The following is a 15682-nucleotide window of genomic DNA, read 5'->3' as shown; positions in this document are numbered from 1 at the left end:
CCTCCTGTGCCCTTCTATCTTCAAAATGTTTTTCTGTAGTATCATAGTTCACAATTTCTTCTTATTTTATTTTGTTTTTTGAGATAGAGTCTTCTCTGTCGCCCAGGCTGGAGTGCAATGACGCGATCTCAGCTCACTGCCACCTCCAACTCCTGGGTTCAAAAGATTCTCCTTCCTCAGCCTCCCGAGTAGCTGGGATTACAGGCACCTGCCATCACATCTGGCTAATTTTTGTATTTTTAGTAGAGATGGAGTTTCACCATATTGACCAGCCTGATCTCGAACTCCTGACCTCAGGTGATTCACCTGCCTTGGCCTCCCAAAGTGCTGGGATTACAGGCATAAGCCACCGTGTCTGGCATTCTTTTTCTTTCTTTCTTTTTTTTTTTTTGTTAGTGACAAGGTCTGTGTTTCCCAGGCTGGAATCAAAACTCACTGCAGCTTCAATCCCCCAGGCTCAGACAATCCTCCCACCTCAGCTCCTTGAGTAGCTGGAACCACAGGTGCACACCACAGTGCCGGGCTAATTTTAAAATTGTTTGTCGAGATTGGGGAGTCTCCTTATGTTGTCTAGGCTGGTCTTGAACGCGTGGCCTCAAGTGATCCTCCTGCCTTGGCCTCCCAAAGTGCTGAGATTACAGGCGTGAGCCACTGTGCCCACCCTTTTTTTGGAGGTACAGGATCTTGCTCTATTGCCCAAGCTGGTCTCAAAGACGCAGCCTCAAGTGATCCAACCACCTTTGTCTCCCGAAGTGCTGGGATTACAGGGCAAGGTACTGTGCCCAGCCCCACAAGTTATTATATCAGGAGAATTGGAAGCAAAACCTTCATATTCAGTGTAGGTAAATGCTTTGTGAGCTATGGGGAATTTCCGGGCCAATATATGTTTAAGATTTAGAAAACAACTTTAGGGTTACAAGCAGACCCAGGTGGGTTTCTAACATTTGAAGTAAGTATTGCTCTAAGTTGTGAAGCAGCTCCTGGAAACTTTTCCACTGATTTCAATAGGAAGAGGCAAAGGGAATTTGTTTCAGAGATTGAAGAGGTTTGTACTTGAGACTTGGCCCAGAAGACAGACAACAGGTATCCTATGACAGGTCCCTCTGATAAGTTTTCCCTTACTGGATAGTACCTCAATTAAGAGGAAAAAGGGGTAGGCTTAACTTTTTTTTTTTTTTTGGATACCTGGTAGAGACAAGGTCTTGCTCTGTTGCCCAGGCTGGAGTGCAGTGGCACAATCTCAGCTCACTGCAACCTCCATCTCCAGGTTGTTTTTTTTTTTGAGACGGAATTTCACTCATGTTACCCAGGCTGGAGTGCAATGGCGCGATCTCGGCTCACCGCAACCTCCGCCTCCTGGGTTCAGGCAATTCTCCTGCCTCAGCCTCCTGAGTAGCTGGGATTACAGGCACGTGCCACCATGCCCAGCTAATTTTTTGTATTTTTAGTAGAGACGGGGTTTCACCATGTTGACCAGGATGGTCTCGATCTCTTGACCTCGTGATCCACCCGCCTCAGCCTCCCAAAGTGCTGGGATTACAGGCTTGAGCCACCGCGCCCGGCCCATCTCCAGGTTTTAAGTGATTCTCCTGCCTCAGCTTCCCAGGTAGCTGGGACTACAGGTGTGTGCCACTATGCTGAGGTAATTTTTGTATTTTTAGTTGAGATGGGGCTTCACTATGTTGGCTGGATTGGTCTCAAACTCCTAACCTCAGGTGATCTGCCTGCCTCAGCCTCCCAAAGTGCTGGGATTACAGGTGTGAGCCACTGTGCCTGGCCGGCTTAACTCAAGTGTGTACCAAAACCCATGCCCTTTCTTCCACTCAGAATGTAATTTACTCAGTTGGTGTTTTGATTTTACTTCTCAGTTTCCCATCTCAGTCACGTTAAAGATTTTTGCCTGACTTCCAAGACCTTGTATACTCTGTCCCAAACCTACTTATCAGTCACTATTTCTAACTCTTCATTAAAGTGTATGTTCTAATTTGGCCAAACAGTGTTCTAAGAACATGCCCCTATGTTCCTGCCTCTGAACCTTTGTTCATTTCCCTCTGATTTTCCTCCACATGCTTTTCTCTCCTTTATTCAAATCCTGTCTGAACCTTGAGGCCCACCAGGGTTTTATTTCCTCCACTCAGTGTTCCCTACCACTAATTTCTCCCTTCCTGTCTTCACATCAATAGCATTATGTAATATATTAAATTGTTGACCACCCATGTTTAGTTATTTCATATCTCAGGTCTAACTTTCCAAATGAAATATATGAAGTATCTCTAGAGTCAGGTGTTTCTTGGGTATCCCTCACAGGGGTTCCTCGCTGGCCATTCATGATAATTACTGGGTGCTTGTTTAAAAACTAGATGATCAGGCCGGGCGCGGTGGCTCAAGCCTGTAATCCCAGCACTTTGGGAGGCTGAGGCGGGTGGATCACGAGGTCAAGAGATCGAGACCATCCTGGTCAACATGGTGAAACCCCGTCTCTACTAAAAATACAAAAAATTAGCTGGGCATGGTGGCGCGTGCCTGTAATCCCAGCTACTCAGGAGGCTGAGGCAGGAGAATTGCCTGAACCCAGGAGGCGGAGGTTGCGGTGAGCCGAGATCGCGCCATTGCACTCCAGCCTGGGTAACAAGAGCGAAACTCCGTCTCAAAAAAAAAAAAAAATTAGATGATCAGGTTGTATCCTCCTAGAGATTTTGTTTTGTTAGAACTAATATGGGATGGGTTAAGGAATCTGTTTTTGTTTTTTTTTTGTTTTTTTTTTTTGCCTCGTGAAAAACAAGGCCTCACAAAATTGGAAAAAGACTCATAACTGTTCCTCTCCACGGAAGTCTTTAGTAAAAGGCAAAAGATTTATATGATCTGAAGAGAAACCAGAGTAGGAATCTGTATTTTTTGCATGCACTCAGGTACCTAACTAATACCCTGTTAGGAGTTGGGGAATCAATGCTCATAGCACTTGCCATAGAAGACACTCAATTTGAATAGAAACATTTAGGTGTAGACTACATAAAAGTATATACTTATTTATATTACATGTGATCTCATGGACAAACACTCTACAACCAAATCTACACTTTAGGGCACAAATTGAAAGGCAGTTAATCTGGTTTACTGTCTGTGGCACGGGTTTGGTATGTTTGAAAGCAGAATCTCCTCTAGGTCTGTGATGGCTTGGTAATTACAGTTGCAGAGCAGAACAGGTTGACAGAATTGTAGCTGATTAAAAACAGTTTCCTATTCTCAATCAGTTGCAATCTATAGCATTTGTTTGTGGAGTAATATTTAGGGGGAAGGAGACTTTGATGTGGGAAAAAGCTGGTCAAATTCTGCCCCAGGTGTTACAAAATTAGTAAAATGAATCTTCCTGCCTACTCCTCACCTCATATTCTAAATCCAGCTCAAGTGTTAAATGATGAAGGATTAAGCTGTGATTCCCCTTCTGGGGTACTTGTGTTTTTAAAGGGAATCCTCTGGAAGTGAGAAGAGAGGATTAACTTAATGACCCCCAACCTTACTTGTTAGGCAGTAAGGTTGCCCAGAGCCCCAGATTTGGGAGAGCATTCTCTTACAAGATGATCCCCTGGACACCACTCTGCTTCTTCCTATAGTTTACAATTCTAAGTAAAATGAACAGTGACCAAAAAAGTTTCCATTATTCTGAGAGCTGAGCAAATAGGACCCTTTCAGTTTAGATGTGGACATGCTGGTCTGCAATGGGCGTTGTTAGAAGAAACATCTGGGTTGCAAATTCCCATCACTGTTTTGCTGAAACACTGTATCATGGATTTTCAATATTCTTATGCTATTATATTCAAAGAGAAAACTCATGAGTGTTCTTTATATTTGTTCAGCAAATATTGAGTGCCTATTATGTTTCAAGTATTGTCCTATATGCTAGAGATAAAACTATGAACAAAATCCATGGAGGTTACATTATGGGAGAGGTGGTGAAGGGGTGATGATATATATATATATAAACAAAATAATGATATATGTTAAATGATAAGTGCTGTGGAGGAGAAATAAGCAGAGAATGGAAATGAGTGTTGGGGGAGGGTTTAAATTTTAAACTGAATGGGCAGGGAAGATCTCACTGAGAAGGTGACACTATAGTAAAGACTTGAAGAGGGTGAGGAAGCCAAGAAGCCATGCACATATCTGGGAAAACAAAATTCCTAACTGGTTTAAGAGTTCTCAGATCCTAGGTTAAGACTTACAATTTGTTAATCTGAATCTAATTCTAGCACCATCACTAAATGCATAATAATTTCCCTTTTGAAAGCTACTCAGTCATCAAAAATATAAAGTCCCATAAGTCTTAGTTGAAAATTTCATATCAAAAAGTAAATTTTGGCCGGGTGCAGTGGCTTACGCCGGTAATCCCAGCACTTTGGGACACCAAGGTGGGCAGACCACCTGAGGTCAGGAGGTCAAGACCAGCCTGGCCAACATGGTGAAAACTCGACTCTATTAAAAATACAAAAAAAAAAATAATAATATATTTTCTTTTTTCTTTTTGTTGAGATGCAGTCTCATTCTGTAGCCCGAACTGAAGTGCAGTGGCAGTCTTGGCTCACTACAACCTCCACCTCCAGGGCTTAAGCTATTCTCATGCCTCAACCTCCCGAGTAGCTGGGACTATAGGCACATGCCACCATACCCAGCTAATTTTTTGTATTTTAGTAGAGATGGGGTTTCACCGTGTTGCCCAGGGTGATCTCAAACCCCTGAGCTCAGGCAATCCACCTGCTTTAGCCTCCCAAAGTGCTGGGATTACAGGACTAAGTCACGGTGCCCAGCCAATTTTATTTTTTTTCTGAAAGCCGAGTAGTACTACCACAGTAATTTTGAGGAATGGAGTCTACGCAGGAGCAAAAAAAAAAAAGAAAAAATCAATGTGATTTTCACATGAGTTTCGTTTCTGTTAATTACTTCAACTAAAAAAACAGTCTCAAGAAAAATTAGACATTGGATTTTTTTTTTTTTTTTGGGGACGGAGGTTCACTTTTGTTGCCCAGGCTGGAGTGCAATAGCGCAATCTCAGCTCACTGAAACTTCCGCCTCCTGGATTCAACCGATTCTCCTGCCTCAGCCTCCCGAGTAGCTGGCATTATAGGCATGCACCACCACACAAGGCTAATTTTTCATGTTTTTAGTAGAGACAGGGTTTTCTCCACGTTGGTCAGGCTGGTCTCAAACTCCCGACCTCAGGTGATCCGCCCGCCTCGGCCTCCCAAAATACTGGGATTACAGGCTTGACTCACCATCTCCAGCTATTTAGTTTATTTTTTTATTATTTTGAGATGGAGACTCACTCTGTCGCTCAGGCTGGAGTGCAGTGGTGCAATCTTGGCTCACTGCAACCTCCGCCTGCCCGTATCAACTGATTCTTCTGCCTCAGCCTCGTGAGTAGCTAGGATTACAGACACGCACCACTAGGTTCACATAATTTTTGTATTTTTAGTAGAGAGGGGTTTCACCATGTTGGTCAGGCTGGTCTTAAACTCCTGACCTCATGATCCACCCGCCTCAGCCTCCAAAAGTGCTGGGATTACGGGCGTGAGCCATCATGCCCAACCTCAGCTATTTTTTTTTTAATGTAAAGTTTCTCTAAGTTGGTTCTCAGAATGACAATGTGAAATACACACAACTAGTATTATGCTCAGTTTATACATGAGAATGCTATATCTCCGAGACATTGTTTTGCTTCAGGCCACGCAGCTGAAAAAGGTGATTGAGCCAAGTGTTAAAACTCAGGTCTCTTGACTTTAAATCCCATGTCTCTTCTATCATAGTTACCTTTTCGGTTGCCAAATTAGGAAAACAACTACACCACAGTTTTTTTTTTTTTTTTTTTTTTTTTGAGACGGAGTTTCACTCTTGCTACCCAGGCTGGAGTGCAATGGCGCGATCTCGGCTCACCGCAACCTCCGCCTCCTGGGTTCAGGCAATTCTCCTGCCTCAGCCTCCTGAGTAGATGAGATTACAGGCAAGCACCACCATGCCCGGCTGATTTTTTGTATTTTTTAGTAGAGACGGGGTTTCACCGTGTTGACCAGGATGGTCTCGATCTCTTGACCTCGTGATCCACCCGCCTCGGCCTCCCAAAGTGCTGGGATTACAGGCGTGAGCCACCGCGCCCGGCCACCACAGTATTTACTTACCCATTTTAAGCAACCTCTAGATGCCCTGTGAAACCACATCTGTCATATTAAAAAAAAAAAAAAAAAAAAAAAAAGAAATATCAACAGAGTATTGGAAAAGCTAGTTGTAAAATTAAAACCAAAATGACAGACAGGTGGCACCAGTTTTTAAGGCATAGGTCTTAAAGGCTGGAAGTCTAACTCACAACAGAAATATTATCCCTTTCTACCACTGGGCTCTGGTACAAGGAATGCTTTCCACCTTGGGCAGAGTAGATGCTGAGAAGCAGTGCAATGTTTCATTTATGAATGCCTGAATTAGAGGCAAAAGGAGATAGAGATAAAGAACTGGTTGTAGTTCTTAAATTTGGTTCTTTGTTTTATTATTGCACTCTTGTTACTTATTCTTCACATTTCTATAAAAGTCTACTATCTTGGTTCTCTCACTTCTGTCTCTCTTGTTTTTCCTTTTTCCTGACCTCTTTCCCAAATCCTTCTCTCTCTTTTTCTTTTTTTTTTTTTTTTGAGACGGAGTTTCGCTCTTGTTACCCAGGCTGGAGTGCAATGGCGCGATCTCGGCTCACCGCAACCTCCGCCTCCCGGGTTCAGGCAATTCTCCTGCCCCAGCCTCCTGAGTCGCTGGGATTACAGGCACGCACCACCATGCCCAGCTAATTTTTTGTATTTTTAGTAGAGACGGGGTTTCACCATGTTGACCAGGATGGTCTCGATCTCTTGACCTCGTGATCCACCCACCTCAGCCTCCCAAAGTGCTGGGATTACAGGCTTGAGCCACCGCGCCCGGCCTTCTTTTTTTTTCTTAGAGACAGTGTCTCACTCTGTTGCACAGGCTGGAGTGCAAGTGTAGTGATATGATCCTAGTTCACTGCAGCCTTAAGCTCCTGGGCTCAAGTAATCCTCCTGCCTGGATCCTCCAAAGTGCTGGGATTACAGGTATGAACCACCGTGCCCAGCCCAGAATCCTTATTGGATATTCTTCATAAACACGTTTCTTTCCTTTCCTCTTCTCTTCTCTTTTACGGAGTCTCACTCTATCACCAGGCTGGAGTGCAGTGTTGTGATCTCAGCTCACTACAACCTCTGCCTCCCAGGTTCAAGTGATTCTCCTGCCTCAGCCTCCAGAGAAGCTGGGACTACAGATGCCCTCCACCACGTCTGGCTAATTTTTGTATTTTTAGTAGAGATGGGGGTTTCGCCATGTTGGCCAGGCTGGTCTCGAACTCCTGACCTCTTGATTTGCCCACCTCAGCCTCTCAAAGTGCTGGGGTTACAGGCATAAGCCACCACGCCTGGCCCATAAACACATTTAATGGCTCCAAAGTATAGTTCATTTCAGGAAAATAAGATTCAGTCTAGCGTTGACGACTTTTCCTAACTGACACAACTTACTAAAGCTGACAAAAGATGAAACAGAAAATCAGAATTGTCCTATATCTGTTAAAGAAATTGAATTTGGTGTCAAGAATCTTCCCTAAAGCAAGCTGTACGCCCAGATTATTTTACTGGTAAACTAAGACCAATCTTAGATAAATTCTTTCAGAAAATAGAGGAGGAGGAAACATTTATAACTCATTAGACGTTCTCTAGCCAACCTGACCTTTGCCACCTATACTGCAAACACCAAAAACCACGTGTGTGTTTCTTAGTTATCCCCCACACAACATGTTGCATGCCTTTGATGACCCTGTTTCCTTTCTTGGAATGCCCTCCCCACTCCCTTTGCCTATACAAGAACTTTGAATGGATAAGACTGAGGATACTTAGATGATCTGAAAGTTAGACCCTATTCTTTTGTCACCTGACTCTAAAGATAAGTATAGCCTGGAAAAGTGAATACAAAAAATAGAACAAATTCGTGTAGTATTGTACATATACATTAAACCCAATATAGTGTACACAAAAGAAGAAGATTCAGGGCTTTTCTGATTCGAGAGAAGTATTTCTACTCAGCAGTGAAATATAATACTGAATTGAGTAAATACAGAGAAAATTAGTTTTGTGGTTTTTTTTTTTTAAGTAAAAAAATACCAGACCAGGCACTGTGGCTCATTCCTCTAATCCCAGCACTTTGGGAAGCTCAGGCAGGGCAATCACTTGAGCCCAGGGGTTCAAGACCCGCCTGGAAAACATAGACCCTGTGTCTACAAAATACAAAATTAAAAATTAGCCAGGTCAGCAAATCACACTGCCATGTGTGTACCTATGCAACAATCTTGCATGTTCTTCACATGTACCCCAAAACCTAAAATGCAAAAAAAAAAAAAAAAAAAAAGCCAGGAATTGTGGTACACTCCTATAGTCCCAACTACTCGGGAGACTGAGGCAGGAGAATTGCTTCAACCCATGAGGCAGAGGTTGCAGTGAGCCAAGATCATGCCACTGCATTCCAGCCTGCTCAACAGAGTGAGACTCCATCTCAAAAAAAAAAAAAAAAGTCAAAAAATAACAGATGCTGGTGAGGCTACACAGAAAAGGGAATGTTTATACACTGTTGGTAGGAGTGCAAATTAGTTCAACCATTCAACCATTGTGGAAAGCAGCGTGTCAGTTTCTCAAAGAGCTAAAAACAGAACTACCATTTGTCCCATTACTCAGTATATACCCAAAGGAATATAAATTGTTCCACCTTTGGAAACATACACACCTATGTTCATTGCAGCACTCTTCACAATAGCAAACACTTGGAATCAACTAAATGCCCATCAATGGTAGACTGGATAAAGAAGATGTGGTGCATATTCACCACGGAATACTACACAGCCATAATAAAGAATGAGATTATGTCCTTTGCAGGAATGAGATTATGTCCTATGGATGGAGCTGGAGGCCATTATCCTTAGCAAACTAACACAGGAACAGAAAAACAATGCAGCACATTCTCCCTCATAAGTGGGAGCTAAATGATGAGAACACATGGACACAAAGAGGGAACAATAGACACTGGGGCCTACTTAAGAGTGGAGGGTGGGAGGAGAGAGAGGAGCAGAAAAATAACTGTTGGGTACTAGGATTAGTACTGGGGAGATAAAACAATGTACAACAAACCTCTGTGACATGAATTTACCTATATAGCAAACCTGCACATGTACCCCTGAACCTAAATAAAAGTTAAAAAAAAAAATTAGCCAGGTGTGGTATGTGCATGTAGTTCCAGCTACTCAGGAGGCTGAGGTGGGAGGATCACTTGAGCCCAGGAGGTTGAGGCTGCAGTGAGCTGTGACCACAACACTGTACTCCAGCTTGGGAGTTTAGGAAAAAAAAAAAAAAAAAAAACAGCAAGAGAATACCAATAAGAGCCTTATTGGATATACACATGGTGTTCCCTGCTTTCATGGAACTTACAGTCTAAAGGAAGAAACAGACAATAAACAGGTAAACAGAATTATAAGTTGTGATGAACTTTTCTGAATAAAAAGAACAAATCCTGAAAGAGAGAATAATAGAAGGAAGCTGCTTCGAGATTGATGGTCAGGAAAGGCCACTCTGAGGAAGTAAAATTTCTTGCAAGATGAGAAGGCACCAGGGTGAGGGCCATTCCAGGCAGAAAGAAGAGAGTATGTGATAGTTTTTTCTTTTTTTTCGTCTAGGCTGGAGTGCAGTGGCACGATCACGGCTTGCTGCAACCTCCACCTCCTGGGTTCAAGTGATTCTCCTGCCTCAGTCTCCTGAGTAGTTGGGATTACAGGCGTGTCTGCTTGGCTAATTTTTGTATTTTTAGTAGAGATGGGGTTTCACCATGTTGGCCAGACTGGTCTCAAACTCTTGACCTCTGGTGATCCACCCACCTCAGCCTCCCAAAGTGCTGGGATTACAGGTGTGAGCCACTGTGCTTAGCCAGTGATAGTTCTTAAATTGGAAGGTTATCAAATTCTGGCTGGATTCGGTGGCTCATGCCTATAATCCCAGCACTTTTGATAGCCAAGTTTGGAGGATTGCTTGAGCCCAGGAATTCAACTGGGCAACATAAGGAGACTCCCCAGTCTCTTTATATGTTAAAAAATATATATATGTGTTTGTGTGTGTGTGTGTATATATATATATGTATGTGTATATATATATATAGTCTCGCTCTGTCACTCAGACTGCACTACTATGGCATGATCTCAGCTCACTGCAACCTCCACTTCTTGGATTCAAGTGAGTCTCCTACCTTAGCTGGCAGAGTAGCTGGAACTATGGGTGCACGCTGCCACACCCAGCTAATATTTTGTATATTTAGTAGACATGGGGTTTCACCATGTTGGCCAGGCTGGCCTCAAACTCCTTACCTTAAGTGATCTGCCTTCCTCAGCCTCCTGAAGTGCTGGGATTACAGGCATGAACCTCTGTGCCCAGCCTACAATAAAAAAAAAAAAATTAGCTGGATGTGGTAGCATGTGCCTGCCTATAGTCTCAGTAATTCAAGGGGCTGAGGTGGGAGGATTGCTTGAGGGTGGGAGGTCAAGCCTGGAGTAACCTGTGACATGATCTCTGATCTCACTTCTGCAATTCAGCCTTAGTGACAGAGCAAGACCCTGAAAAAAAAAAAAAAAAAAAAGAGGGAGGAAGGAGGGAAAGAAGGAAAGAAAAGAAAAAGAAAAGAAAAGAAAGTTACCAGGTTCTATTACTTACCAGCTGAACACAAACAGAAGATCAATGTGGCAGACAGCTTGGAGAGGTAGGTGAGGCCGGTCCACACAGGGCTTTCTTGGACCTCAAAGGAGTTTGTATTTTATTCTAAATACAGTGGTAAGCCACTAGAGAATGATAAGTTAACCAAGAGACAATTGAGAAAACCCTAGAGCCACAGTATTTCAAAAGGTTTCTTACTGATGGAGAAACTGATGCTCAGAGAGGTTCAGTGACTTGCCCAAGATTACACAATACAGAAACCATGGAATTGAGATTTAGTCTCATAGCCTCTGATTCAAGGACTCTGTTCTTTCTGCTAGATTATCTAATTGTTGCTTGGGCCAAAAGCTTCACAATATTCTTGACTCCTCTCTATTTCTTATATATTCCTCATCATATCCATCAGCAGATCCTGGGACCTATTCCTCCAAAATATGACTGCTTGTCACCTCTTGCACTGCTACCACCCTGAGCCAAGCCACCATTATTTCTTGCTTTGATTCCCACAATTGCCTTCTAACTGGTCTCCCTGCTTCAGCTCTTGCGCCCATACTTTCTATTTTCTACATAGCAGCCATAATAATCCTTTTAAAACATAAATCACATTTACAACTATATGTACCCATAATTTTTTTTAAAGACTGAGTGTGGTGGCCTGTGCCTGTAACCCCAGTGTTTTGGGAGGCCAAGGCAAGAGGATTGCTTGAGGCCCGGGGTTTGAGGCCAGTCTGGGCAACATAGTGAAACCCGGTCTCTCCAAAAAAATTTAAAAATTAGTTGGGCATGGTGCTACATACCTGTAGTCCTAGCTACTTAGGAGGCTGAGGCAGGAGGATCACTTGAGCCCAGGAGTTTAAGGCTGCAGTGAGCTATGACTGTACCACTATACTCCAGCCTGGATGACCCTGTTGTAAAAAAAAAAAAAAATTATGTCATATCATAAGTCTTTCCCCTGTTAAAAATCCTCCAGTGGCTTCTCACCTCACTCAGAATAAAAAAAAACAAAAAAACAGAGGCCAGGCACTGTGACTCACACCTATAATCTCAATATTTTAGGAGGCCAAGGTGGGAGGATGACTTGAGCCCAGGAGTTCAAGATTAGCCTGGCCAACATGGTGAAACTCTGTCTAACTAAAACTACAAAAGTTAGCTGGGAGTGGTGGTGTGCGCCTGTATCCCAGCTACTCAGGAGGCTGAGTCAGGAGAATCGCTTGACCCTGGGAGGTGAAGGTTGCAGTGAGCTGAGATTGTGCCACTGCACTCGAGCCTGGGTGACAGAGCGAGAGTCTGTCTAAAACAAAACAAAACAAAAGACCCTACAATGATTAACAAGGCCTTACAAGTCTGTCCCCTCCACTGACTCTTTCCTGACCTCTCTTACATCTTTCCCTTGGCTTATTCTATTTAGCTACACTGGTCTCCGTCAACAAGGAAACTCCTGTATCAGGACCTGTGCATTTGCTGTATCTTCTGCTTGGCATGCTTCTCCCTCATATTTGTATGGCTTGTTCTCTCTCTTATGTCTCAGCTCACAATCACCTCTTCACTGAGTTCTTTCTGTCTACCCTTTATAAACTAAAAAACTTGCCCAAACTATAATTTCTGTCTCCCTTAACACTGCTTTATGATTCTCAATACCCTCATTACCATTTAATACACCATATGTTTACTTATTTATTATTTTGATCCTTCCCATAGGAATGTAAGTTCCATGAGAATAAGAACTTTATTTTCTGTTCTTAGAACACTGTTTTCAGCTCCGATAACACTGCATGGTACATAGTAGGTGGATAGAGGCAGTTGACTAAAGAACAGGACCTATGTATTCAATGACCGAATTAACAGAAAGACAAAGTCATTTTTCCGAGGATGGGAAAGCGCTTTGTAAACTAGGAAGTGGTATAAAAAGTTTATTTCTTCCGGTTGGTTCTTGATTTCTAAGCCTTAAGATCCTCTTTGAAAATCTTTACTAAATGGAGTAGACTCGAATGATCTTGGATGCAGTGCTGACTCTTGATAGGCCACCAAATACATAACTGGGTGTCAGGAAACCCAGTCTTGCCATCTTTCTTGGGCTCACTGGCAAAGCTAGCAAGGATCTCTTGCTCTTTTCTAAAGCATCCTTGAATGCCTTTGACTTTTTAGAGTTTTTATTCTGGGCAATGGGAGTGATGGTTGATGCCCTGACTGTAGTTGGGATTCTGTACAGGGAAAGTCATTCAATTAAATCAAGCAGTATTGAATTCCTAATTGACACAAATGAGACAGACAGACAGCTGGAGGAGTGGGGGAGGGACAGGGAGCAGGTGCCCTGAATAATGGACAAAGAAGAGAGGCAGAATATAAATTGAAGCTAATGTTGAAGAAGCTCACTGTGAGTCTAGATTTTGTGCCACAAGAAAAGTAAACTTTGCCACAGCTTACTTTACATAGAGCAGAAAGGATCCAGTGGTGTCTCTGCCAAAGATGAGGCAAGAGGTTCCAAATGCTTGTGCCATTTTGGCCTCCTTGATTTGTTTGCCTCTTTTCAGGAACCATCATTTGTGAGAATCACTCTTAGTAAAGTCTTCATTTTATTTTTGTTTTTGTTTTTTCCAAAACAAACTTATCAGGTAGTGTTTGAATGAAATAAACTGCTTTGAAAATTCTATTTGTCAAAGGGATTCTTAATACATTAGTTAGGAAGGTGAAGGGAAGGATGTTTCTAGATCTTCAATGCCAGATATAGGAGGCATTTCTGCAGAGAAGGCATGTATCTTGTCAACTCCAGAATTTCCTCTGAGAATGTTGGGGGCTTTTTTCCTCTCAGTGCCCTTTTGATCAGAGCTTTGACTCCCCAGCTCAGACAGTTCTCTGTAGTCATGGGAATCGCTCCCATAATTAGCAGTGTCTCCTGCCTGGAACACAGACAAGTAAATGTTCAAACCTGGCAGCCGATCCTGGGAAGGAGAACTGATTAAATCTTTCCTGTTGAGAGGCACCTTTTTGATTTGAATGTGACACCTACATGCCCCACCTCAGGTTTGTCTGGGGGAAGCAGTTTTGCCCATATCTTCATAACTGAAGATCCTAGTATTTTAAAGAAACATTTAATCTTAAAAGGGGCCCACTGGTTTCCCAAGTTAAGTAACTTAGGGAAAAACCTAGGATTTTTCCTCTCTCCTGGCCCCTTCTCCACTAAACACCACCCTGTGCTTGGTATGCTGAAAGCTCCTGCTGCACAGGTATCATCAAATGCCAGAGGCCTTGAGAAATAAAAGGAGTTCAGAACACCACTAAGTACACATAAGTATTAACTACAAATGGAAGAGTGAAAGAGCAGGCAAACTATTTCTTTAGAAGTTTTAGTAAGACAGGCTGGAACCATCAAGCCCCAAAGTGAATACTCTTGGTGATATTCCGTTCCAGGAAAGCTTTCTACAGGCGGAGGTGTATTCTTATCTGGATGTAGCTAGGATTATGTACTACCATTCAAACACTTTCGGGAGAGACAAGATCCATTTTCCTACTGACTTCAAGGCAGCCTTTTAAGTTTATTCAGATTTATTTTGGTGAGTGCAATAAAAAAGCAAGGTTGGAGAATTATGTTTAACAAAAATAAAGTCATTGTATGCCTAAAGTTTCCCACTGAAAGCTGCTTTTAAAGCAGTTTGCTGCTCCTCAGCTCCAGTCACCTCAGCAGTACTTGCATTCAGTCAGATTGGCTGTGAACAAAGCAAATTTGCTTCACACACAACAGCCCTAAACCTCCACTCGCAGGACAGAAATCTTCCTTAGCAATGTTTTCTACATGGCTCTGGTTAAGGGCCGTTCACTTACCTCTAACCTCTTTCTCCTGGGAGACAAAGGCACCTTTGGGCTGAAGTGACACAGGAGAGTTAGAATCAGATTTGTTATCGACATTGCAGCCTTCAATTTCAGTAAGAGGCTAAATCTGTCTATTCCAACTACAGGAAGGCAATCTTTATAACCCCTGGAGCACTTGGCCAATTATGCACCTGCAAATATACCATACGGGACATTTCAGGTTCCTACGCACTTTGAAAACCGATACTTAAACAGTCTCAAGGGATCCTATCACCCACTTCGAATAATAGCTGCTTTGGAATCTGTTATTGGCACCAGAAAAAGAAAGAGTCCTCTGAAGTCATTCTAAAGCCATTTTTATTGTGCATTTTCAAACAAAGAACCTCACCAAAAGAACTTCTGTTACAAAATCAGGGTAGAAAGTCAAACTCATCTCATCTAAGAGTCAATTACCTTGGCAATTTTGTGAGGGGATGGGAAATGAGTGTTAGAGGAAAGGATTGTGGGGAGGGGGAGGGATTGGCTTTTAAAATCCCCTGGGTGAGAAGGGTGTTCCCACTGACTCTAAACCCTAACAATTACAACAGAAGGGCCTCTGTGACTTTCTGGCCATAAACTTTTTATGATTATTAACCGAGGAAACCTAGAATATGTGGAATTTTAACAGTTGGCTTTCAACCTCCATTTGCTTCTTTCTGAGAAGCTTGTTTTTGCACAGTGTAATAACCTAAGGCTCAGAATTTATGTTAGCTACTTTGATATTCCTTGCTGAAAAGCTACCTTCTTACATATCTTACTTCCAGTAAAGAGGCAGATGCCCTGTGTGCTATTTATCTTGGGAAAGAAATACATGCAGGGAAAAGAAATAATTTTCTTCTCATTGCAATTAAATTAAATCGTGACCACCTGTTGTGGGATTATCCTGCCATCTGCTGTTCAGAAGAGAAACAACAGCAGAGAACCAGACAGGAAGCAAAATGCTGGAAAGCTTAGCTCCTAGATGTCCATCAGTTGATTCTGGGTATTGGTATAGCTAAAATTTTCAGTGTTACACCTCTTTTAGAATTTGTCTATCAGGTTTTCCACTGTTCACTGAA

General features: G+C 42.6%; 1 non-coding gene across 1 annotated transcript; it reads right to left on the bottom strand.

Moving 5' to 3' along the window:
* Nucleotides 1–2765: 2765 nt before the first annotated feature.
* LOC116566686 lies at nucleotides 2766–2882 on the bottom strand. The gene has a single exon (XR_004275969.1). It is a non-coding gene; the product is annotated as a U5 spliceosomal RNA (small nuclear RNA).
* Between the last annotated feature and the right edge of the window lie 12800 nt (nucleotides 2883–15682).

This window comes from Sapajus apella, unplaced genomic scaffold, assembly GCF_009761245.1.
Source record: "Sapajus apella isolate SASKATOON/1434 unplaced genomic scaffold, GSC_monkey_1.0 scaffold43, whole genome shotgun sequence".
Lineage (NCBI taxonomy): Eukaryota > Metazoa > Chordata > Mammalia > Primates > Cebidae > Sapajus > Sapajus apella.
This window is presented reverse-complemented; position numbering and strand designations above follow the sequence as displayed.